The sequence below is a fragment of the Apodemus sylvaticus genome, chromosome 8, assembly GCF_947179515.1.
Source record: "Apodemus sylvaticus chromosome 8, mApoSyl1.1, whole genome shotgun sequence".
NCBI classification, from domain to species: domain Eukaryota; kingdom Metazoa; phylum Chordata; class Mammalia; order Rodentia; family Muridae; genus Apodemus; species Apodemus sylvaticus.
The window spans coordinates 84,199,624-84,224,969 of record NC_067479.1 but is presented as its reverse complement, the minus strand read 5'-3'; the positions used below and the strand labels follow the sequence as shown (position 1 = coordinate 84,224,969).

At 46.0% G+C, this 25,346-nt stretch overlaps 1 non-coding gene across 1 annotated transcript; it reads left to right on the top strand.

The window, feature by feature from the left end:
• The first annotated feature begins 19,127 nt into the window (after positions 1 to 19,127).
• Positions 19,128 to 19,256, top strand: LOC127691730 (small nucleolar RNA SNORA70). The gene has a single exon (XR_007979327.1). It is a non-coding gene; the product is annotated as a small nucleolar RNA SNORA70 (small nucleolar RNA).
• Positions 19,257 to 25,346: the final 6,090 nt, after the last annotated feature.

The following is a 25,346-nucleotide window of genomic DNA, read 5'->3' as shown; positions in this document are numbered from 1 at the left end:
ATTAGAAGATGTGTGTGTGTGTGTGTGTGTGTGTGTGTGTGTGTGTATCAGGAGTACTTGGTTTTACTCTAGGTTACTGGGTTATCTACTCTCAGGTCATCCAAGCAGCGTCAAGGATGGGTTCCATCTGATAAGATGGGCCTTAGGCCAAACCAGATGCTTACCCCCACAAGTTTTGTGCCACCATTGGCCATTTCAGCAGGCAGGACAGAGGGTTTGTAGCTGGGTTGGTGTTTACCTTTCTCCTTGGGTAATATGCAGAGTGTGTTCTGGTCCGGACGACACTAGCCCATAAGGGTGAACGAAGGCTCTAAGGTAGGCACCAGCTTGATCTCTCTGTGTTAAATGGGTTGTGTAGGTGTTGTCTTCAGCAGTAGATTCTTGCTGTCAACCTTTGAAAAGCGACCTTGGCAACAGCCTGGGGTGTTTGCAGGTCCCCATGGAACCATTTGGGTCAACAATGAAATCAGACATAAGCCATTCCAAATACCGGAAGCTCCCTTTGGTGATGAGAGATGTCTAGCTGGGGCGCTGTCTCCCCTGATATTTGGCAATTTCATTTATTGCACCTTCATATGTGTAGACATCTTAGGAAGCTTCTACTGTATTAGGTTTCCAAAGAACCCCTTAATTTTAGCTCTCCTTCCCGTACCCTTCATCCCTTTCCTCCCCGTCTGATCCTGCCGTTCCAGCCTGTCCCTGCAATGTTCACCTATAACTATCTATTTTATTTTCCCTTCCTAGGGAGATCAATCCCCGTCACCCGGTCCCTCTCTGTGCCTAGTCAGTGCTTCTGTGGACTGCAGTTGAGTCTCATTTGGCCTTACAGCTGGACTCAGCATCCACATAGGTGAACACACACCACATTTCTTTCTGGGTCCAGGTTACCTCACTCAGGATGATTTTTTTCCCAGTTCCATCCATCCATTTACCTGCAAATTTCATATTTTTATTTGTTTATAACAGCTTAGTGGACTTTCTTTGGGTAAATGTACCTTTTTTTTTTAAATCCATTCATTTGTTGATGGATATCTGGATCTAAACACTGCTTTCCAGGCTAGGCAGGGCACATGCTCTGAAGTAGATGGCTAACAAGAAAATGAACTCAAATGCGTCTTTGGGAGTTCTGTGTCTGAGAATGTTGTCGAGACTTTCTCCCCCCTCCCACCCCTTTTAAACCTTACAGGCCCTTTGCATACGTATTATGGCTTCTGGTGGAATGTTTTTATACAGTTCCTATGGGTGTGGGTGTGGGTGTGGCTGTGGGTGTGGCTGTGGGCATGTCTACATTTCTTGTGCTTTTTCTCCGGCCTTTTTTTTGGTTGTTTCTTTCTATTTCAACCGGTTCGTTTTTTCTTTTTATCCTCTTATTAAATTATATATTATGATATTACGATCCCTTGGAGGCCTGTCAGTTTTCTCTTCTCTCCTGTATTTTTTTGGGGGTTCTTTTGTGTAGCTCTGACTGTCCTGGAACTCACTCTATGGACCTTTGAATTCAGAGATCCACCTGCCTCTGCTTCCCAAGTGTTGCAGCTAAAGGCCGTGCCTAGCTTCCTGTTTTCTAAGGAGAGACAGAAAAGAATCTGGATGGGAGGGGAGATGGGGAAGAACTGGGAGGAGTTAAGAGAGAGAAAACAATAATTGGAATATATCATATAGAACAAAAATAGATAAATACCTAAATGAGTACATAAATCAATAAAAACCAACAAGTTGGAAGAGGAGGACTAACATGTAGTACAACCGATTTAAACATATCCCAACTAGCTTACAAGTAAGTGAGACCCAGGCTACGATTATTTTATTTGGCTTTGACAATTGCTGGGGGGTAACCCCTAATATACTTATCTAACTGCTGACCTGGCTACCTCCCTAGCAGTGTACTCCAAATTCCTCTTCTTTTATTCTTCCTCCTCCTCCATCTGATCTCTCCTCTCTCCTCTCTCCTCTCTACCCCCAACCAGGTAACTCAAAACCCACCTACCTCTAATTCTTCCAGTAATTGGCTGTAGCCAATTTTATTTAACCAACAGTTTTAAAACAATGAACAAGGTCTGCATAGCAAAAACCTGTAACTGAGAGAATTCACCAGTAGGCCTAGAACTTCCTGTACAAAATCAACATTACAATACATAGCAACAGACCAAACCTCAACCCTAACACTCAAGGTTGCTCCTATCTCTGTCTGTGCTTCCCTGGCATGTGCAGTATACATGTACATGTGTGCTGATCACACACTCATACACACACATACACACACTCATACACACACACATTAAAAGAAAGTATAGACTCAGCTTTAAACTGGACAGTAGGTAGTGATGTGTTTATAAAAAGATATGTATATATATGTTCTATGGGGGTATGATGAGGTATGGGTGAAGGGGGTGCCTCAGTGGGCCCATGCCAAGACATCCCTTCCCCCTGAGGGACCAGCCACAGGACTATGTGGTGTAGAATAGAACTTATTCAGGGCATGGGGAGGGGAGTTAAGAGGGTAGTAGAGGCAGAGAAGGAGAGAGTAGAGAAGTAGTGGCCGGCCATGAGCACATGGAGAGAGGGAGAGGGGGAAGGGAATGGGCAGAGAGAGAGAGCAATAGAGCAAGAGGCAAGAGAGAGAGAGGAGGGGGCAGGCAGCCCCTTTTATAGTGGGCCAGGCCTACCTGGCTGTTGCCATGTAGCTGTGGGTGGAGCTTAGACAAAATGATAACAGGTAGTTATCCCAAACACTGCTCTGTCCTATGCCACAGAAGCCAGGATGAAGGCCAGGCTGGCAAAGCCCACCCCAGGGTCCTGCTCTAAATCACTCTAGGCAATGGAAAAGTGAGATGCCTCAAGACTGGAGCCCCACCCTCATCCTAGTCCCGGTCGGTTGATTCAGGCCTTGGACTTGGCTGACTCCTTTCTGAGCATCAGACTTCTGAGTATGCAGTTGTCTCACCCCATCCCTTTCTACTACCAACCTACTCACAACCCACTCACAACCCAGCACTTTGTCATTTCCCATCAGAGGCTCGTCCAAGCCCCCCCTCCCAAGGCACCTCACGTCCCCATCTTAAGAACCACTGAACCATAAAGGCCAAGAACATCCCATACACATGGAAAGCAATGAGTCAGCCACACCAGAAGCAAACACAAAAACAGATATCCAAGACCCATGCTCCCCAAGATGTCCTGAGACCTTAGATGTGCAAAATGATACCTGTAAGCTATTTACAGAAGCCTTGAAAATATCAGAGAATAGTTGGAGACAACCTAAATGCCCACCAGTAAGGCACTGGTTCAAAATAATGATATAGCTAAACAACAGGACACTATACAGCTGTGTAAAGGAATGGGGCTGTGCTTGTTAGCTGTTGTCTTTTGTGAGTTTTTTGTTTGCTTTGTAGGAAGAGAGATTGTCAGTTGAGGGATTGCCACCATCAGATTGGCATACAGGCAAATCTGTGGGGACATTTTCATGTGGGAGGACCCAGCCCACTGTGGGCAGTGCCACCCCTGGACAGGTGGTACTGGGATGTTGTGCTGGTTGTTTTTGTCAACCTGACACAAACCTAGACATATCTGGGAAGAGGGTAATCTCCATTGAGAAAATGCCTCTGTAACACTGGCCTGTAGGCAACTCTGTGGGGATTTTCTTGATTAATATTGATATGGAAAGGCCCCACCAACTCTGGGAGTTGCCATCCCTAGGCAAGTGACTCTTGACGGTAATAAGAAAGCAGGTTGAGCCAGCCACAAGGTGCAAGCCTGCAGGCAGCATTCCCCCATGGATTCTGCTTTAGGTTCTGCCCCCAGGTTCCTCCCTGAGTTCCTGTCCTGACTTCCCTTCAAGCTGTGAGATGACATAAAACTGTCCTCCCTGGGTTGCCTTTGGTTATGGTGTTTTCATGGTAGCAGAAAAGCAAACAAGGGTACGGAGAAATCTTTATGTACTGACAGAACAACCGTCAAGGTGCAAAGGGTGCTAGGCACGGTGACTGGGGAGCATCCGTTCCCCAGGGAGAGGTAAACAACACCAGCCATCTCCTTACAAGGTCCTAAAGACAAAGAGCAAATTCACCAGAGTTCACCCCTGGGAACCCGTAAGTGTACTGGGTGAGGCTGACTGGCAGGTTCCTGAGTGTCCCTGTAGCAGCAGCAGTATAGGAAAGCCAGCAAGGATGGAGCCCCTTGATCTAGACTTCCCAGCCTTTCGTTATGTGAGAGAATGCTAACCATGCACAGACCCAATGTTGATGGCTCCCCTCAAGCAGGCACAGCTGATCTATTGAAGGTGACAGGCATTTTGTTCCTAGGACTGTGGATTGCACTGGTGGAAGCTGAATCTCAGTGATTGACAGGTAGAGATGGGAGAATCACTGGACTTGAGGGCACCCTAGGATAGGAAGTGAGATCCTTTCTCATAATAACAAAAAAGCAAAACACAAAAAAGATACCAATGTTGAAATGGGAACCAGTGGGGTGGGACTTACTGACGTCTGAATCATAGTGCTTTAAAAAAGGATAGTAAAATAATTAATTTTTTTTTTTACTATCCAATGTACTGCAATGTAAAGATGTCTTTTCCTCCCAGTCTTTTTGCCCATGGGTGTTTGTAAGGGGTCTTTTTAATTGGTGGGCGGGACTTCCACGTGCATGCCTACGTGCACACACATATTTTTTGTTGTTGTTTTGTTTTGTTTTTTGAGACAAGGTTTCTCTGTGTAGCCCTGGCTGTCCTGGAACTCACTCTGTAGACCAGGCTGGCCTCGAACTCAGAAATCCACCTGCCTCTGCCTCCCAAGTGCTGGGATTAAAGGTGTGCACCATTTTTTTTTAAAAAAAATGATCAATTTATTTTATGTATGTGAGTATACTGTCAATCTCTTCAGACACACAAAAACAGGGCATCAGATCCCATTACAGATGGTTGTGATCCACTTCATAGTTGTTGGGAGTGTTCTAATAGAACACTCAGTGATCTTAACCACTAAGCCATCTCTCCAGACCCTATATATACTTTTTTAAACATGCCCTAAGGACTGGGCAATGGTGGTGCACACCTTTAATCCCAGTACTATACAGGCAGAGGCAGGCTAATCTCGGAGTTCAAGGGTTGCCTGGTCTACAGAGAGAATTCCAGTACATCCAGGGCTGCACAGAGACACCTATATCAAAACACACACACACACACACACACACACACACACACACGCACAAACATACACTTGTTCACAGCAGCATTAAATTTTACAGGATAAAAAGGTAAAGGTAAAGGTAACTTGAGCCTTCATGGATGATGGGTAGATAACCAGAACAAGGTCCGACCCATGCAGTGGAGTAACACTCAGCCGTGACAAGGAACAGCTTGCTGATTCTTGCCACATGTGGCTGAACCTTGCAAACACCATTGGGTGAAGGGAACCAATCAGGAGATGACAAATGCAGTATGATTCCACTCAGAAGAAATGCTGGGCATGACCAAAAGCAAAGAAACAGAAAGTGGATTAGAGGTTACGGGGGAGGGCGTGAATTGTTGCATCATGGCTCAAGTTTCTGTTTATGGGGATGAAAAGCTTTGGACGCACATCCTGGTGATGGGTGGGTGGTACTAAAAATGAAATGACCTTTGCCTCAAGCACACTCAAAGGTCAAGCAAATGAACCACAGATAGGCCATGTCTGTTATACCCTCCCCACAAAGGGTAGAGAATGTTGTAGGAGATGGGGGCAGAAAGATTTCAAGAGCTAGAGATTGGGAAGGACCAGGAAGAACTGATGACTTTAGGAGATCAAGGCAGTCAACACTTCAGATGAAGGAGTAAAGGGTGGCCATGATATCCCACCTGCAGCTGAGGAGCTGCTTACAGCTGATGGCTATGGGAGGGAGGAGACTCAATTTTGTTAAGAGTTTTTATTTTGCTGGGTCACAGTGAGGGCACATGCCTTTAATCCCAAGTAGGGGCACACACTTTTAATCCCAGCACTAGAAAGGCAGAGACAAGTGTATTTCTGTGAGTTCAAGTCCAGCCTGGTCTATAAAAGGGAGTTTCTAGAACAGCCAGAGCTACATTAGAAACCCTGTCTTGAAAAAAAGGAAAAGTTTTGACCCCTGGTAGGTCTCCACACTCATAAATATGGGCGTCATAGATTGGAATCAGTGACTTTATAATAATGATTAGTAATAACAATAAGAACAAGAAGTTAGGAGAGCATTGGATCCCGGAGAAGTTAGCAATAATGGAAGACCTGGGTGTAGACCTTAGGCTTCCACATTTGCATGCACACATGAGCCTGCCTGGATATACATGCACATACATAAACACATACACGTACATACCCCATACACACACAGAAACATGCACAGTTATGGCTTAGTTGAAGAATGTAGCATACATACACACACATACACACACACACACACACTCACACATACACACACACACACACACACACACACACACACACACTCACACTCACACTCACACACAATGGCCCCAAAGAAGGAAATAAAGGTTCATCCAATTTAAGAGGGTCTCTTGGAAAAATAGACATTTGAAATGTCTGAGGAAATGTGACTCTAAGAAGCAAGATGACAGTGGGAAGGAGCAGAAGGGTGACCAGAAGGACCCCCAAGGATGAGGCTAGAGGTCTTTCGTAGATTAGTAGAAAGTGAATAGAGCCTTCATGAGGTTAGGGGACAGGGAGGTGAAAAAAGACCTCAGGGTCAGTGGCTCGTGAGAGAAAGGCACTGCAGATATCAGTACCTATACTGGTATAGGAACACACCTATAATCACAGCACCCAAGAGGCTGAGGCAGGAGGATCAGGAGTTCAAAGTCATCCTTGACTACATAACAAGTGTTGAAGCCAGCCTGGTCTACATGAAGCTGTCTCAGAGAAACAAACAAAAAAATGAATGCTTCAAGCACAAGACTATGTACATTTGGGGTGGGTGCTGTTCACTGTATTTTACAGGTAGGTAAACTGAGTCTCTGTAAGTGATATAAGGCTTTTCTCAAGATGGTATATCTCATAGACGATGTGGTATGGATTTTTCTTTATTTTATTTAATTCATGTATATGTGCCTGTGTGAGGATAGTCCATATGAGTGCATTGTCCGAAGAAGCCAAGGAGGGCAGGGAATGTGTGTGTGTGTGTGTGTGTGTGTGTGTGTGTGTGTGTGTGTGTGCTGGGAATCAAACTTTCATCTTCTGGAAAGGCAGCAAGTACTCTTGACCACTGAACTATTTCCCCAGTTCCTTATCCCCACATTTTGTTGTCAACTAACGAACACTTGCATATTTTTATGGCTTGAAACTGATCTTTCATATATGTGTGTATTAGGGCACGATCAGAGGGAGATGGACCATGAGTCAGGCTGAAGTAGCAAAAGGCAAGCAAGCAAATAAAAACAAAAAGCTCCGGACAAACTGGCTCAGTCTGGTCTACTAGCCACTCTTATCACTTTGACCACATTCCTGATAAAAAGCAACTTCAGGGAGGGAGGGTCTGTCTTGTCTCACAGGGCGGATTAAAGGTGTGTACAGTCCGACATATTCACCTTTCCCCTTCCCAACCCACCCAGCTGTGTCTTGTTGTTGGTTTCTTTTCTTTCAAGACAACATTTTTTTTCTGTGTAGCCCTGGCTGTCCTGGAACTCACTCTGTAGACTAGGCTGGCCTTGAACTCACAGAGATCCGTCTGCCTTTGCCTCTCGAGTCTTTTTTCTTCTCATTGTTAGGGCTGTGACAAGAGAGGTCATAGGTCCTGGGGAATGGGGGGGAAGCCACGGCTATCACTCTGCTAAATAGACCTTCTATTAAGCTGAGTCTAAACAACTTATTGTTACACCCACAGATTAGTGCGTCTCTCTGCCCTTGTCTGTGAAGCTCCCTTAGAGTAACACAGTAACCCACAATTGGTCAAGATGCTGAGAATAAGACCACAGAATGCTTGGCTCTAAATGAGACGTGTACATCACACACACACACCCCTCACACTGCTGAGGAGCCATTGCATAAGAGCTGCTGGAGAGAATGTAAGGACCAGAGGCGGTGGGTGACTGCAAGAAAACTGTAGTTTCTGGACACAGCAGGACAGTTACACATACGAACTCACTACACCTGTGAAGGCATTCACAATACCTGCATACACTCAAGCCATACTAAATCCTACCTTGGAGCAGGGAGATGGACTCGAAGTCCCACTCCTGGCCGAGGAACTACTGGCTATTGATAGATGCTAGGAGAGGGAGAGTCAGTTTTCTTTAAGGGTGTGGCTCCTGGCATGTTGACCGCTCTCCGGCAAAGGCCACGTATTCAGTCGTATGTGGATAGCAGAAACTGGACTTAATGCGGCTTTTGCATTTCGGTCCTGGTACTTGGCAGTGATGCTAAGCCATACTCTACCGTGTGCCGCGTGCAGTCCAACACTAATCATATCTTCACGACAAAAACTTTCTGCGTCTTTTCTTCTAGCTTTTTGGGACATAGCAGTAGTTGAAGAGACTCAGGCCAAAAGTCACAGGACCTAGGCATGGTGACAGACACATGCTTGTCATCTCAACTTTTGAGAGGTACAGACTGGAGAATTTATAATTCTAGGCCAACTTGGGCTACAAAGCAAAACCCTGTTTTGAAAACACCCACCACCACCACCACCACCACCACCACCACCAGTAACCATAAAGCCCCAGTGCCAATAAAAACAACTCTTACCAAAAAAGACAAGCCAACAGCTCATGCTTGAGGCAGGAATGCAAATTAGCACAGCCATGATGGAGACTGCACTGGGGTGACTCAGTGCAGAAATTCTGTTTCCCTCCTGTGCTTGAAGCAATGGTTCTGAGCCCTGGCTGCACAATTATGGTCCAGAGTGCTTCTAATAAACCCATCCCGGCAGCCTTTCTTGGAGTCCTTCTCTCACACATCCTGGGTGAGGTTTGGAGCCCTGTGGGTACTGAGGTGGAGCCTGGATGGCACTGTGGAAGATGTTCCCGCTTTTGAGACTCGGGTATGAAATCGGTATAAAAGAGATACCGAGTCTATTGAGGGCAAGATGAGATTAGGGGTACCCTAGGGCTTTCCTTCCTCCCTCTCCAACTTGGGGGCAGCTGAGGAGTGAGGCCCTGAGGATGCAGGAGTCTCCTGCACAGGCAGTAGTGGGAAGTACCCTGCAGAAGCAGTAGCGCCAGACTTTGGAGGACCCAGCTCAGAAGCAGCAGGCAGAAGAGGGGAGAGGGTCTGAATGGGCAGAGCAACCAAACACAAAGAGGACACAGAGAGCTGCGGCCTTCCCATCAGAGAACAGCTTTGCTCACAAGGAAGGCGGGCAGGCTAGAGAGGAGTGTGAGGTTGGTGTTGGAGGTATGGGTGAGAATCCAGTTTCAGACATACAGATACACGTTAAAATGGCTGGGGCTGTGGATGGAGTGTTTTGCACAGATGAACATACACACACAAACACACACACACACACATGATTCTCCTTATTGGCAGATTCTGTACTTAGGAATCTGTCTATATTGGCTAGAATTTCCTTGTCACCACAAACTCCGTGTTCCTATCTCTTGAGTAGCCACACCTGGAAATGTACAAGCTGTGAAAAACCAGAGTTGCCCAGAGAGCAGGTTTACCCTGCTGAGGTGAGGCAGGCCACAGTCTGCCTTCTTTTTTCAGCTCTAAAATCCAGTTCATGACGTGTGTGTGTGTGTGTGTGAGTCTGTGTATGTTTGTATTTTGAGTTAGTCATTTTGAAGCTTAAAATAGACTTTGGGTGCCAGGCTGAGGAACTGTCTGGCCTTTCTGAGCGCAGGAAGACTGTGATATACCTGGCAGTAAAGCACTGAGCTGGACTCAACTTTACTCAGGATCCAACCAAGGTAATGTAGCAAAAAGCTATGTTAAAAAGGTATCTTGAAGTAGAAACACGTGATGAGGTTATGCCTCCATCAGTTGAAGAAAATATCGTGACCAGTGACTCACAAGAACCTGATCTGGCGTTTTCCCCAGGAACAGTTTAGTATTTGCTAATTCAGGATGGCTCGGCGTTTAAGAGCACTGGCTGCTCTTGCAGAAGACCCAGGTTTGAATCCCTGAATGAATGTGTTAGCCTCCACTGGCACTGCATACATGTGGTGCCCATGCATATACGCAGGAAGGACATTCATAAACATAAATAAATTAGAAAAAACATTTTTATCATGTATAGGTGCTTGCTTTTTTATGGACATATAACCTCAACATATGTTTCTACTTCAAGTGCCATAATGACCTGAATTCCATCCCCAGGACTCACAAGACGGAAGAGAGCTGTCTTGGACTCCTCAGAGCTGTCCTGTGACCTCCATACACCTGTTGTGGAACAAGCAAATAGACATGCGCACGCGCGCGCACACACACACACACACACGCAAACACACATACACACACACATGCAAACACACATGCAAACACACATGCACACACACACACAGAAAGAGAGAGAAAGAGAGAGAGAGAGAAGGAGGAGGAGGAAGAGGAGGAAGAAAAGAAGAAAAAAAATGTAAAAAATATAAAATACAGATGTAAACGCTGAGTGTGGTAATGTACTCCTGTCATTTCCGAATACTAGAGACTGAGACAGGATGGGCGTGAGTTCAAGGGCAGGCTGGACTATATAGTGAGACCCTGTTGCAAAAAATTAAAAGTGAATGAATGAGTGAGTGAGTGGATGGATGGATGGATGAGTGAATGAGTGATTGTACCCAAGTGCATTGCAGAGTGTCTTGAAGTTTCGGCAGTGGTGAAGCAGAGACTGCTGCTGCAGGCTGGGGTGCACAGGGGTGGCCCTGCCGCCGCGGCACATGTGTTTATTTATGATCCAACTCCCACATTTTAACCCCTTCTTCCCCAGGGCAACCACTGCTGCAATCTGTGCTGCAGCCAGGGAGGGGCCGCACCTGAGCAAACACCAGACGCAGTCTCAGCTGGAATGAAGGCCGGTCAGGAGGCTTTATGACTTGTGCCTTATCTCCTGTGGCAGTTACCAAAGCACTGCCCTGCTGTCTGTTTATACAGAGACTATCAAGCCACAGGGCCTCGCGCCCTGCTTGCTCAGACCCTGGGAACTGTTCACACAGGGCTTCTGATGGCAGTAACTTGCTTCCTGCTTTCCCCGCTGAATGTTCCCATCGCCTGGTGGGCTTCTGTTTTCAGTTTGGAAATGGTGGACCCAGAACACAAGATTAGAAATCATGACTCTCCACTTAACAGAGTCAGGGCAAGTGTGGGGTCAACTGCAGTTTGATAACCTAGGTGTTTGTTATGAGCCTAGGATGAGTAAGGTCTAACCATGAGAAATGAGCATTCAGCTGCGACTTCGAAATCTTCAGTCAGATAAAGTCTGAAGGAAAGGGAGGATGAGGTACTATCCACTCATAGGAAACTTAGCATCCTTCACTTGTTTTGGTTTTGGCTTGCTGAGGTGGTAACAGACCCACCCACAGACCTTCATAGGCCCCTAGACCTTAGCACAACTGACTCCATGATGGAAGCACCATTTACGCTGTAAAACTCAGCCCATTGGAGACAGCACCACCTGTCAAAATGAAACCAAAGGCAATCCATTAAAGTCCACAGTTATGGGAAAGTCTCTAAATGTATTAACCTTGCTTTTTTTCTTCCATAGTTCTGCTTCTGGCTAACTGTTCTTGTTAAGTGAAGTATGTCAAGCCAGGACATTGTGTGTGTGTGTGTGTGTGTGTGTGTGTGTGTGCATGCAGTCAAAAACTCACCCTGAAAAAGGCTTGGACTATACTGGGATTCCCTAACCCCCATTGTAGTTGCCAGCCAGATAATAAAGACTTTCTATTGGCTTAAACCCACGTCCAAGCAGCCTTTGGTGAATATCCCACAACAGAGTCAGAAGCTCACATAGTCCAGGCTAGCCTTGAACTTGATATATAGGTAAGGTTGACCTGGGATTCCTGACTCTCCTATCTCCGCCTCTCAAGGGATAGGATGACAGGCATGTGCCACCACAGCCAGCTCTCCATTGTTTTTCTCTTTTTAAAAATGTAATGAAGCCGGGCGGTGGTGGTGCATGCCTTTAATCCCAGCACTTGGAAGGCAGAGGCAGGCAAATTTCTGAGTTCAAGGCCGGTCTGGTCTACAGAGTGAGTTCCAGGACTGCCAGGACCACACAGAGAAACCCTGTCTCGAAAATAAAAATGTAATGAATATTTATTAAGTCTCAACTGTATGCCAGACGCAGTATTAATGGCTGGATATACTTTGCAAGGCAAAGCAAACAAGACGCTAAAACCAGGCAAGGTGGTACCTGTCTGTGATCCTAGTTTGTGAAGACTATAAAGGAGAATCATTATTTTGGGGGCCAGCCTGGATTACATAGGGAGATCTTATCAGAAAATAACAACAACCAGGAGCTGGAGACATGGCTATTCGAGCATAAGGATTGTGTTGATCCCCAGAACCCATACAAAAGCACTGAGCATGGTGGGATTGCTTGAGATCCCAGCACTAAGACAAAGACAGGTCTCCCCTGACAGCCAGCCAAGACACACACACACACACACACACACCACAAACACCTGCACACATATGAACACATGCACATACTAACAAATAATCAATTAAACAATAAAATTAACTTTACTAAGCAACCAAAGAGAAAGGAGGCATACTCTTTGCTCTCGTAGTAGCATCTGTTAGAGAACATAGCTGTGGAGCCTTCAACCAGCAACCTCATGTGCTGGAAGAGAGGGAGCTGCCACAGACCGGGGACAGGGACTTTCTTTGGATGCAACACATAAGCTCAGTCTGGAGGAGGAAGAGAAGAAAGTCAGAAAATGGAAGCAGGGGTCAAAGCGTTCCAGGCAAGAGAGCTCCTGAGGTCCCTACTACCTTGGAAGTGTGAAGACTGACTTAAAGCAAGCCCTAGCCTTCTGACTTGGAGAATATTCTTCTTCTCTATGTCACAATCATATCTCCATCAGTTTCTTTGACCAAACCACAGCACCACTATCACCATCACTCCATCACCATGATCACCATGGGATTCCCATCCCATCACCATCACTACATTACCACTACTACCCCATCATCACAATCACCACCCCACAACTACCATCACCATCACAATCACCACTCTATTGCCACTGCTACCATTACTGTCATCACTATTACCATTATTGCCACTATCATTGCCAAATCACAACCATAATCACCATCACCACCACATCACCATCACTACAACCAAAACCATCACCATCACCAGGACTATCTTCAGTACTATTACCACCACACAGTCACCATTACCACCATTACCATCACCACTGTCACCATCACTATTACTATAATCATGTCTGTCACAGACTGACTCATGTCTCCTCAGATGTTAAAAGCCTAACTCCCAGTACCTCAGATTATGACCTTAGAAGCAAAGTCCTTGTGTATAATCAAGTTGAGATGAGGTTAGATGTATGAGCCTCAATCCATCAAGTTCAATGTCTTTATTTAAAAGGGGAAGTTTACATTTTGAGGAAGACATGTAAACACAAAAGCAGCAGATCAGTGATGAGTCTACAAGCCAAAGAATGCCAAAGGCTGTCAGGAGCAAGAGAGATATGCAACAGAGTCTCTATTATAGCTCTCGGAAGGAATGAACCAACCTTGCTGACACCATGACCTTGGCCTTCAACACTGAGAGATGATGACTTTCTACCCAGTTTTCTATGCTTTGTCATGATATCTTTGGAAAAGGAATTCAACCTTTACTATAAACATTGTCATCATCATATTCTTCATCATCATTATAATCCTCACCACTGACACTGTTGTCATCTGTCTAACTATCTAGCTATCATCTAGCTATTATCTATCCAACATCTATCAGTCATCTATCATCTATCTATATATCAACCATCTATATCTATCATCTCTCTATTGACTAACATTTATCTACCATCTATCTATTATCTATATAACATCTATCATTTATCTATCTACCTATCATCTATCTATATATCATCTATCTCTACCAATCTATATATCTATCATCTATATATATTGTTGATCACTCTTTCTATTATCTCTATATAAATCATCTTTATCTATCTATCTATCTATATATCTAACATCTATATCATCTATCTACCATCTATCTTCTATCTGTCTGTGTGTCTATCTTATTATCTATCATCTATCTTCTATCTAACATCTACCTGTCTGTCTATCTCTGTCTATCTATCAATCATCTATCTCAATCAATCAATCTATCTATCCCTGTCTATCAATCATCTATTTCTATCTATCTATCTATCTATCTATCTATCTGTCATCTATCTATAATCTATCTAATGATTTGCTGTTTTTGTTTTTCTGCTGTGTTGGAGCAATGGCCTCAGCTGCACTCCCATTCTCAAGGATATTCAGGAGTCCATAGGGATCGTGGGCTAGGCCAATACTATGGATGCAGTCTCATCCAGAATCTGAATCCACACTTGATGTGCCTCTTTCTGTACAGAGCAGGTGTGTCCTGGCCTGGTGCCAGCAACCTTCAGCAGAAGTGTCAACCACCTTTAGATGCCTTACTCAGGTAGCTTATAATGAATTTTATTGCTAGAGCTAACCACGGACATTAGTCAGGCACACAGTAATCATGACTCGGAAGAATACATCTGAGTTGTGTGCAGGTATTTATAACAGCTGGCTAAAACAGCTCAGCGCTGTTTGATTTGCCCAAACCATAAGGGGACGTGGTTCTTACCTTTCCCACGGTGCTGGCACCATGACAGCATAAAAACAGCCCCGCTCTGTGTTTGCTCATTTAGATGAATCCCTTCCAACACAAGCAGAGCCCCTGACTTGTTTTTCAATGTGCAGACCCAAGGCCTTGTGCATGTTGGGGAAGTGCTGCTGCCACTGAGCTATAGCCCTGGCGAATGCGTGTCCAAATGTGCCTGTCTGCCTTCCACTCCTTCCTGTCTTTACCCTGAGAGATTTTTCTTGTGGAAAGAGCAAATGATAAACAGCTTCAAAAACCCAAACAACTGGGATTGGAATCTTCAACTGTATTCTTATTCTGATTATTGGTATGCGGTATGTGTGTGCGTACATGTATGTTGTATGTACCTGTGCATTGTGGGCACATGTGCATTCAAGTATAGATACATGCATACATATGTGTGCATGTGGACCAAGTCAGTGGTCAATGTCTGGTGTCCTCTTCACTAGATTCCCACCCTATGTTTTGAGACAGGGTCTCTCATTGAACCAGTAGCTCAACAATTTGTGTAGGATGCTTGGCCAATGGCCTTGAGGGATCGGCCTGTGTGCCTCCAGCCCTGGGTTATGGACCCTGGCAGCTACATCCCACTTTTATGTTAGTTAGTGCTGGAGAATCTGAACTCAGGGCCTCACGAGCAAAGAGCACCTTACCAATGACCCTTTTTCCCAGCCCCCTACAATATTATATTTTTATGGTTCAGCTATTGCAGCACACACAGTTGGGGCAGACTGGAGAGATATTTTGGAGCCTGTCTTTTTTGTTTTTGTTTGTTTTAGATAGAGCCTACATCTGTTCAAACTCCATTGCCATTAGCAGAAGCTATCCAGTTTTCAGAGCGTCCTGTTTATAATTTTGTCAAAATTTTGCACTTGCATTTTAAAATAAAGATTGTTTAAAATGCACAGCAGTTTGCAGAGCCTGTAGGTACTTGCAGAGACCACAGCTGTCTGCAGAGCTCCTTGAGGTTTGCGGATGCTGTTATTGCCTGTAAAAGCTGTTGAAGCTGGCTGCCGTGCCTGTTAAATGATGGGCACTGGGTTCCAATGTGGTTTGTTGCCCAGAAGCTTGTACAGACTCAGTTGTCAGCATGGAGCGATGCCAGGGGATGGGACCTTTAAAAGGCGGGGCCTGATGGGAGGTGTCAGGTCATTATAGGGCCGCCCTTGTGTTATTGCTTCACTTCTGTTGCTGTGGTGAAATGTCCTGACACAAAGTAGCTTAGGGAAGAAATGCTTTGTTTGGTTCACAATTCCAGGTGACAAGCCAGTACTGTGGGGATGCCAGGGCAGGAACTTCAAACATTACATAAAATTACATCAAGAGCAGAAAGAGAATTCGCGTGTGGATCCTTGATTGCCTCCCTCCTTGCTTTCTCTTCAGGACCCCTGCCAAGGGAATGGTGCTCCCCACATAGGCTGGGTCTTCTCTTGTCAATTAGCCATCAAGACAATCTCCCCTCGGGATATGCTCTCAGGTCAACCTAAAGTGGATAGTAAGACTCTCTTCCCAGCTGGGCGGTGGTGGCGCACACCTGTAATCCCAACGCTCTGAGAAGCAAAGACAGGCGGATTTCTGAGTTTGAGGCCAGCCTGGTCTACAGAGTGAGTTCCAGGACAGCCAGGGCTACACAGAGAAACCCTGTCTCGAAAAAACCAAATCCAAAAAACAAAACAAAACAAAAGACTCTCTTCCCAGATGATTGATTTTAGGTTGTGTCAATCGATGGTTAAAGCTGCTACAGTTTGAAAGGGTTTAATACTGTCTTACAGAATGAGTTAGTGCTCATCAGAAGGAGTTTCTAGAGAAAAGCTAGCCTGCCCCTGCCCATCCCCAGCATCTAGCCTCGATATATGATCTCCCTCTCCTCCTCTTTACCCTATCCCCCACTACCACACTACCCCAAGCTCCGCCATGGGACCTAGCAGGGATGCTATGTGGTCTTGGACTTTGGACCTCCAAAAGAGTGAACTAAGCAAAACTGTTTCCAAACCACCTCGCTTTGCTTACAGTGTGTTGCTACCCTAAGAAATCACGCTTGAGTTGGGCGGTGGTGGCGCACACCTGTAAACCCAGCACTCTGGGAAGCAGAGGCAGGCGGATTTCTGAGTTCAAGGCCAGCCTGGTCTACAGAGTGAGCTCCAGGACAGCCAGGGCTATACAGAGAAATCCTGTCTTGAAAAAACAAAAAACAAACAAAAAGAAAGAAAGAAAGAAAGAAAGAAAGAAAGAAAGAAAGAAAGAAAGAAAGAAAGAAAGAAAGAAAGAAAAAGAAATCACACTTGGCTTCTAGCTGGGTTTTTTTTTTTCCTCCCTGAGCTGACAATGGGTGTGTCTTCATGTCAGTGAAGTACATGTGCAAGTTGTACCCAAAGATCTGAAAGACACAGAAGTATAAAGTAAGGCTCTGAGCTGGGCGTGGTGATGCATACACACCTTTAATCCCAGCACTCAGGAGGCAGAGGCAGGTGGATCTCTGTGAGTTCGAGGCCAGCCTGTTTTATAGAGTGACTGTTACACAGAAACCCTGTCTCAAACAAAACAAGACATATTAAAACAGAACAGAAAGGCTCTGGCTGAGAGAAATTGGGGGCTCAGGGGCTGGGAAATTGATGCGTATACCTGGGCCACATTGAGAACAGTCCTAGAGGTCATATATGATGAGGGAGGATGTTAGCTTCTCAAAGAATCTGCTTAACAGGGTCCTCTCACTGACACTGCACACATTTGAATTAGGACAGCTCCCCTCTGCTTGCTGAATCTTGCCCCCATCCATGGCCACCCCAAATGGGAGCAGTCTATGAAGAAGGACAACTTAGAACAAAATATAATGGCACATGTATACAGAAGTGTCATAATGAAGCCCATTATTCTGTATGCTAATAAAAACTTTTTTTATGTGTATGGGCATTTTTGAAAAGTGGAAGCAGGAGCATCAGAAGTTCAAGGTCATCCTCAACTTCACTGTGAGTCTGAGGCCAGCCTGGGCTACATGAAACTCTGTAGAAAGAGAGGGAGGAAGGAATGAAGGAAGGAAGAAGGGAGGAAGGGAGACAGGGAAGAGGAAAGAGAGAGGGAGGGAGGGGGACAGGGAAGAGGGGAGAGAGAGAGGGAGGGAGAGAGAATGAGAATGGGGGGAGGAAAAAGAAAGGCAGGAGGAAGAAAAGAAAAGAAAAGAAAAGAAAAGAAAAGGTTGGCACAGCCTTCCCCCTTCCCTAATCATCAGCTCTCAAATTAATTACAGCCCTGTGTGCTCCTCTCCCAATTCCTCTCCACTTTGTCTCAGGAATTCCTACCTAGCTTTCAAGATGAAAGGGGATTTGAAAAACTGGCAGTGAGTTTTTAGCCAGCAAACAGCCTACAGTGGAAGGGACATTTTGAAACAGGACCCTTGGAAATGGCTCTGCGATGGCCTAAACGCTCATCCCTGAATACCGAGATACAGGGTGCAGTGTCCTGCAGCAGGGGTGAACCCCGGCTGCCCCGCCTGGAAGCCTTGTCTTCAGGCACACCCTGCTCTTTGGTCACAGCTGCTGTCCAACCCTGTCCCTGTAAATCAAATCCTTTTTTCCAGTAAATTACATGCCCACTCTGGAGCGAGGACATGCCCAGAATGAGAAGCGGGTCTAACCTCCGCTTCAGTTGAAAGACAACTCAATTAGTTCAAGCCGGCGACTCTTGCCTCACCAAAACGTCCTATTGCAGCCTGCTTGGCCTCTCTACGTGTTCCTGTTTGTTTTCTTAGACTTCGGCTTGGGCTGTGACTCAGTGCATGTAATTGACGGCTGTTGCCAGTCCACCGTCCAGAGGGCTCCGTCCTGCCCTCCCCAGTTCCTGTCTTACTCCTGGATCCGCTTGCATCCTTCTGTGGGTTTTATCCTCTCCAGGAGCTGAGAAGAAGACGACCCTAACATCTTGATTTTTCTAGACCAAGAACAAGGCAAGGTGACTCTCTTGAGAGAAGACGAGTCCCACCCCGTGTCTGAACCTTTTACCACTCACCCACCCCAAATCTGTCTTTTTAGATTTTTGCTCTCTGTGTTTGTTCCTCCCAGGTGAGCTAAGAGCTAGTCACACTTAAAAAAACAAAACAAAAGGGAAAAAAACTTTAATAGGGAAGATGGCTCAGCAGTTAAGAATTCTTACTGCTTCTGCACAGTACCTGAGGTATTCCCAACACCCACAGCCATCTTTAGCTCCAGTTGCAGGGGATCTAACTCCCTTTTCTGACCTCCATGAGCACACACATATGCACACACACATGAGCACACACACATGTGTGCACATGCGTAGGCAAAGTGCTCAGACACCTAAACTAAGCTAAACAACAACAAATTGTTAAGGCCCTCCACCATCTGCAGCCAATTAAGTCCACCAGATCCCTTTCCTCGTGGGGTCTGGTAATGACTGTGGAGAGCAGTCTCGGATGTAGTGGACGTAGCCTGTTGCCTATATGCGTTTCCCCAAAAGCCCTGGCTATAGTTTTCTGGTGGATTTTCATATCCCAGTGCCTGAGCTCCAGACAGTGGCAGTGTTCACAATGGTGAAGTCATCATGTCCAGTTGCACCAAGTTGCAGGATAAGGAATGTGGGATTGCGGCCCTGCCCTGAATAGAGCCATGTTCAAGTTCCCTGGCCACCAGAAGGTCCATATCTGAAACTGGGGCTTCACCGAATTTAATGCAGATGAATCTGAAGGGGTGGCTGTTGAGAAGTGACTCATCCCCTTGATGGCTCTTGGGTCAACCATAGCCCCGTTCAGTTCCCCTAGACAAACGGAGGCCTTGCACACTTGAGAGTTCCCACACTCCACCCAACATGTTCAGTAACAGCCCTCACATGGAGTCTGCAAAAACTATATCCAGCATTAAATCTAGGTGTGGCACGCACTGGTGGTCCCAGAACTTGAGAGGTGAGGCTGGAGAACCAGGAGTTGAAGGCCATTCTCAACTACACAGCGAGTTTGAGGTCAGCCTGGTCTAAATGAAACCATGTCTTTCGAGGGAAACGCAGGAAGATCAGAGATGATCTAGGGTCCCAGGCCTGTCACCCCAGCACTCAGGAGGCTGAGGCAGGAGGATTAGAAGTTTGAGGCCAGTCTGGATCTGTCTCCAAAAACCCAAAAGGTAGGAATGCAGCTCAGAGGCAGAGTATTTGTCACAACTGTCTCCTCCACCACACACACATTTCCCTGGTGAACCCCTTTTTGTTGCCCCCCCCCCCATGGTATGCTTTCTTACACACCAAGTCCAGGGATCATGAGTCATTTATACCGAGCTAGGGGCCGAGCCCAAGGTTTCCTGTGTCCCAGGCAAGCTCTGTACTAACTGAGCTACTCCAGCCTTGCTTTCAACCTTTAAAAGATTATTGTGTGTATTCATTTTTCTCTGCGTGTATAAACACATGTACACACACACAGCATGGCACATGTTGGGAGACCAGGGGAAACTTTCTGGGTGGGTCTGCTCACTGCTGCCACCATGTTGGTTCCAGGAATCACACCCATGTCTTACAGCTTGGCATTTTTTACTCCCTGAGTCTCTCTGGCCCTTTAAGTATTTTTTTGACATATGAGCCATAGCTACTCATTAAAAGATCACTAGTACTTAAGTGATATATACCGGTTACATGTTATTTCCTAATTTGCAATCTGCCTACCTATCCAGCCAAGACAAATGCTATCTCTTTCTTGGCTTCCAGACTATCCTAACTCCATAAGGCCCCTAACTCTCATCTTCTGCTGACAGTGAAGCCCTGTGATGGTTAGATTTTTGTCAACTGGAAGCAAGCAAAGGGGCTGAAGAGATGGCTCAGCGGATAAGAGCATTGACTGCTCTTCAAAAGGTCCTGAGTTCAAGTCCCCCAGCAACCACATGGTGGCTCACAACCAGCCGTAATGAGATCTGACTCCCTCTTCGGGTGTGTCTGAAGACAGCTATAGTGTACTCATCATTATATAAAATAAATAAAATCTTTAAAGAGAAAAGATACAAGCTAGAATCATCTGGGAAAAAGGAACCTCAGTTGTGTAAATGTCCCCTTGAGGTTGGCCTGTAGGCAAGCTATGGGGAACTATGGGGCAGGTGGTCCTGAGGTATGTAAGAAAGCAAACTGAGTAAACCATGAGAGTTATATACATACATACATACATACATACATACACACACACATACAACTCATACATTTTGCTAAGCAGAGCCATATGCCAAGCATATGGCTAGATGTGAGGGCTACAAGGAGCACAGTCAGAAAGCCGGCATGACGGCGCACACCTTTAACCCCAGCACTCGAAAGGCAGAGGCAGGCAGATCTCTGTGAGCCGAGGCCAGCCTGGTCTACAGCATGAGTTCCAGGACAGCCAGGACTACCTAAACAACAAACAAACAAACAAACAAACTAAAGAGCACAGTCTGATGGTGAAGACAGAGGGAAGACAAAGCTGTGGAGGAACATAGGGGTAGATGATGGAGCTACAGGACTTGGGGAGAGTCTGGGAAAGGCTTCTCCGGGGACTTGAATGATATACAGATATAGGAAGGAACTGGGAGGCATTGTGAGATGGCGGGAGGGTGGGTAGAGGGAGAGCATGGGGTGGTACTCTTGACTTCAGCAGCTGTGTCCAGAGCCCACCATACTTTAAAGAGCCGGTGAAAATGTTCAGTGTTTGACTAGAGAAGGACCTTTAGGTAGAAGGAAATGTTTCAATGCATACATTCCCAGTGCAGATCCTGTTACTGAACCAGACTCCTTTTCAGACCCCACCCTGCAGTGAGCTGACCCCTAAAGCCGGCAGTGTGGGGAAAGAGAGTTTATATACTATTCATAGAGGACCAGGCATAAGGAGGGAGGCCCCAGACTCAATTCTGTCGTCCTAGGATAGGGGTCCAGGAATGCCTAGGTTCCCAGGGAATGAAAAACAAGGGTTAGAAGTATGCTCAGAAATAAGGGAGGGAAAGGTACCCTCCACCTGTCCTTGTCCCAAAAGATTTCCTTGTTTCCCACTAAACCTGTGTTACACAAAGGCAGTTTTAGACCTGCGGGTAGAGTTGGGCCCTATGACATCCAAAGCTCATCTGTTGGATTCTTTAGGAAGAGTTGGTTCACTAGAAGGTGTTGGTGCCTTTTACAGGTTTGAGACATAGAAGATTATTTCCAATCCATTCCCACTCCACTTCCACCCTAACCCTCTACCCCACAAAGAAAAATCTACTTAGAATGCCTAGGTGGTTGTACCTTGGAGATACTGTACAGCAGGCCTGGTTCCACTCAGCCTTCCTCAGCTTCAGCAACGTGTCCTTGGTCTCAACACTCTGTGTGGAGGCCAGACGTCAACCTCAGGGATCATTCTTCAGGTGCCTTGTTTTTTAGACAAGTTCTTTCACTGGCCTGCGGCTTGTCAGTTGGACTAAGCTGGCAGGTCCTTGAGCCTCAGGGGATTCACCTGTCTCTGCCTCCTTAGTACTGAGATTACAAGCCTACATCACCATGCCTGCCTGGCTTCTTTTAAGTGGGTTTTGGGGATTAAATTTACACCCTAATGCTTGCACAGCACTTTACTAGCTGAACTGTACCCAAGTCCAGACCTTTGTATTGTAACTAGGAAGGCAGAAAAGCTAAAGTGTCTGAAGAGGGTGAAGGCAATTTCATTATGGGGACATTCATGTTATCATATTTTAAGATAGCAGCCTTTTTTTTTGGGGGGGGGAGGTTTCAAGACAGGGTTTCTCTGTGTAGCCCTGGCTGTTCTGGAACTTACTCTGTAGACCAGGCTGGCCTCGAACTCAGAAATCCGCCTGCCTCTGCCTCCCAAGTGCTGAGATTACAGGCGTGCGCCACCGCTGAGCTTAAGAAGCATCCTTAATAGGGTAGAAGGGACTTGTTTAGGCAAAAGTATATGAGGCTTATCAAAATCTCTCTGTCTCTGTCTGTCTGTCTGTGGTGTGCCAGGTGGTAGAGATGGCTTGGGGAGTAAAGGCACTTGCCACACAAGTCTGATGACCTGAGTTTGATCCCTAGAACCTACATAAGGGCAGAAGAGGAGAACAAAGTCTATGAAGTTATCTTCTGACATCTGCATCTCTCTCTCTCTCTCTCTCACACACACACACACACACACACACACACACACACACACAGGCACATGCACGCACATGCGTAAAATAAAATCAAGGGCTTGGGAGACACTGGTCTTTCTATTCACCCATGGAGAACTTGCGGATCTCCCAAGTAAACTTGGTGGCCCCAGGCCCTTTGTTGTGATCCTCAAGGCTGTTTGTTTTCTCCTATCGTAGGGGTCCTCTGTGTAAGTTCTGGTGATGGAAGCCACCTCTGCTCAAAGGCTTTCACGCGTCTCGGGACTCCAGGGCCAAAGTCCTGTGCATGCCAAGTTCTGTTTATTGCCTGGTTTCTTCATGGATGTTGGCAGAGGAGGCAGAAATTCCAGGCATATCAATTCCTCCTTCCTCTTGGCACCCCGTCCTCCTCCTCTTCTCCCACCCCCTCCTCAAAGAGTCCTCAGGCCTTTTTGCCCATCCAGGAAACAAGTGGCCAATTGTCTCTGGGATCATCATATCTCTAGGGAAAGGCTGCTCTAGGGCCAGATGAAACTGCCACAGGCTTTAAGTGTGGGATCCAACTAGGCTGGATAAAGCCAGGGCACCGGCAGGGCAGGGAAGGCGGTCTGAGGAGGAAGACACAGACGTGAGCAGAGGGTTCCCTAGAGAGGGAGAGGCACACGGCCACTGTCACTGAACTCCAGAAGACAACAACGGGTTCTGCACCACAGCAGGAAGGGGTAGGGCATAGAAAACAAGAAGGCCCCAGATCACAAAACTGTCCCTTCCTAGAAGCCTCTTATTCCTCTGGTTTCCTTCATCTTGTTAATGAACTGTGTTGTTACCCATTCAAAGGACTGTCACTCCCTGGTGAATACCCAAAAAGCTATAGCGAACCTCTTTAGGCAGAATATTTTAAACTTGGTTTTCCTACGTGCTCCCCATCTGGCAGTCTTGGTGAAACCAACAGATTTCTCCCTTGTATCATGCTTTTAAAGATGTAAAATAAAACCTGCCAGTGTTATAAGGACAATCGATTACATTAAGATGCCGCTGTACATTTCCAGGTTGGACGTAGGGATGCAGCTCAGTTGGTAGCTACTTGCCTAGCATGCAGGAAGCCCTGGGCTGGATCCTCAGTGCTGCAAAAAACAGGGAGTGCCTGTTGGTGCATACCTGTAATCTCAGCACTCAGGTGGAGACTGCAGAACTGGAAGTCCCAAGTTCCCCTCAACAGCATAGTGAACTGAGGCCAGCCAGGGACACATGAAACTGTCTCAGAACATGTTTTACTATGGTTAAGGTGGTAAAGCACCTGTCTAGCATATGAAAGGCTCAGGGTTAAATCATTAGTCCTAACAAAGGAAAACATTATTTTGCATTCTTTAATCCTTTTTTAAAAGGAGATATGTTTGTTTTTATTTTAAGTGTTACGAATGTTTGTCTGTATTTATGTGTACCACCTGTCTGATGCCCTGGAGCTGGAGTTAAGGGCTGTTGGAAGCGGCCTCATGTGTGTGCGCGCGCACCAGAAACCCGACTCAGGTCGTCTGCAAGAGCAGCCAGTGTTCTTAACCACTAAGCTATCTCCAGACCCATTGTTTCTGGTTTCTGAGACAGGGTGTTGGTCACAAGGGTTCCAGGGCTAGCCTGGAGATTGCTGTGCAGCAACAGAGACAAAAGAAAATGGGCTTCAGACAAGGTGCAATGTGAAAACCAGTTCTCAAAAGTTGTCCTTTCCTGGATTTGGTGGTGCACATCTTTATTCCTAGCACCAGAGAGGCAGAGAGGATCTTTGTGAGTTCGAGGCCAGCCTGGTCTACACATGACACCCTATCACAATAAAAATTAATTTAAAAAGGTATCTCTTTGACCTCCACACTTGCACTGTGGTATGTATGCACCACATATATACAAAACAAATAGAAAATTTGAAATATACGAAGTACTGTAAACAGTTGCTCCCAAAGAAGGGTTGTCCTACAGACAACCTTGCTCTCACCTGTTCTCACGCATGGCTGCCCCCAAAGAGACTGAGTTGACAGGGAGCAGCAAGGACAGGCCATCTTCAAAAGAGATGGCTCAAGTGACATAAGAGGCTGCTCACTACAGGGTTGGAAGCCAAGAGAGAAGTTCCCAAGAGTTGCCATCTCACCTAGCACTGAGCTGTGGAGGGGCCGGGCCAAGGGGTTTGAGGGAAACAGGAAGCTTTAGGGAGTAGAGAAACCGCAGGGGAAGGCTGTGGGGGCTATGCACTCTTGGTTGAATGCTTAGCATAAGAAGAGCCCTGGGCGTGGGGCTCAGCACAGATAACCTTGAGCAAGCTGTTTCCTCCCTCTAAACTTCTGTTTCCCTTATCTGTAAAAGAGGCTAACAACACTCCCTCCGGGGTCACCCTTCTCATTAAAAAGAGATAATATTAGCAATGAGTAAATGTTTTATCTGTCTGATCTTGTGTCCTATTTATTAAAAATCTTGCTAGAGAAAAAAAAATCTAGCTAGAGTGAACCTTTTAAAAAC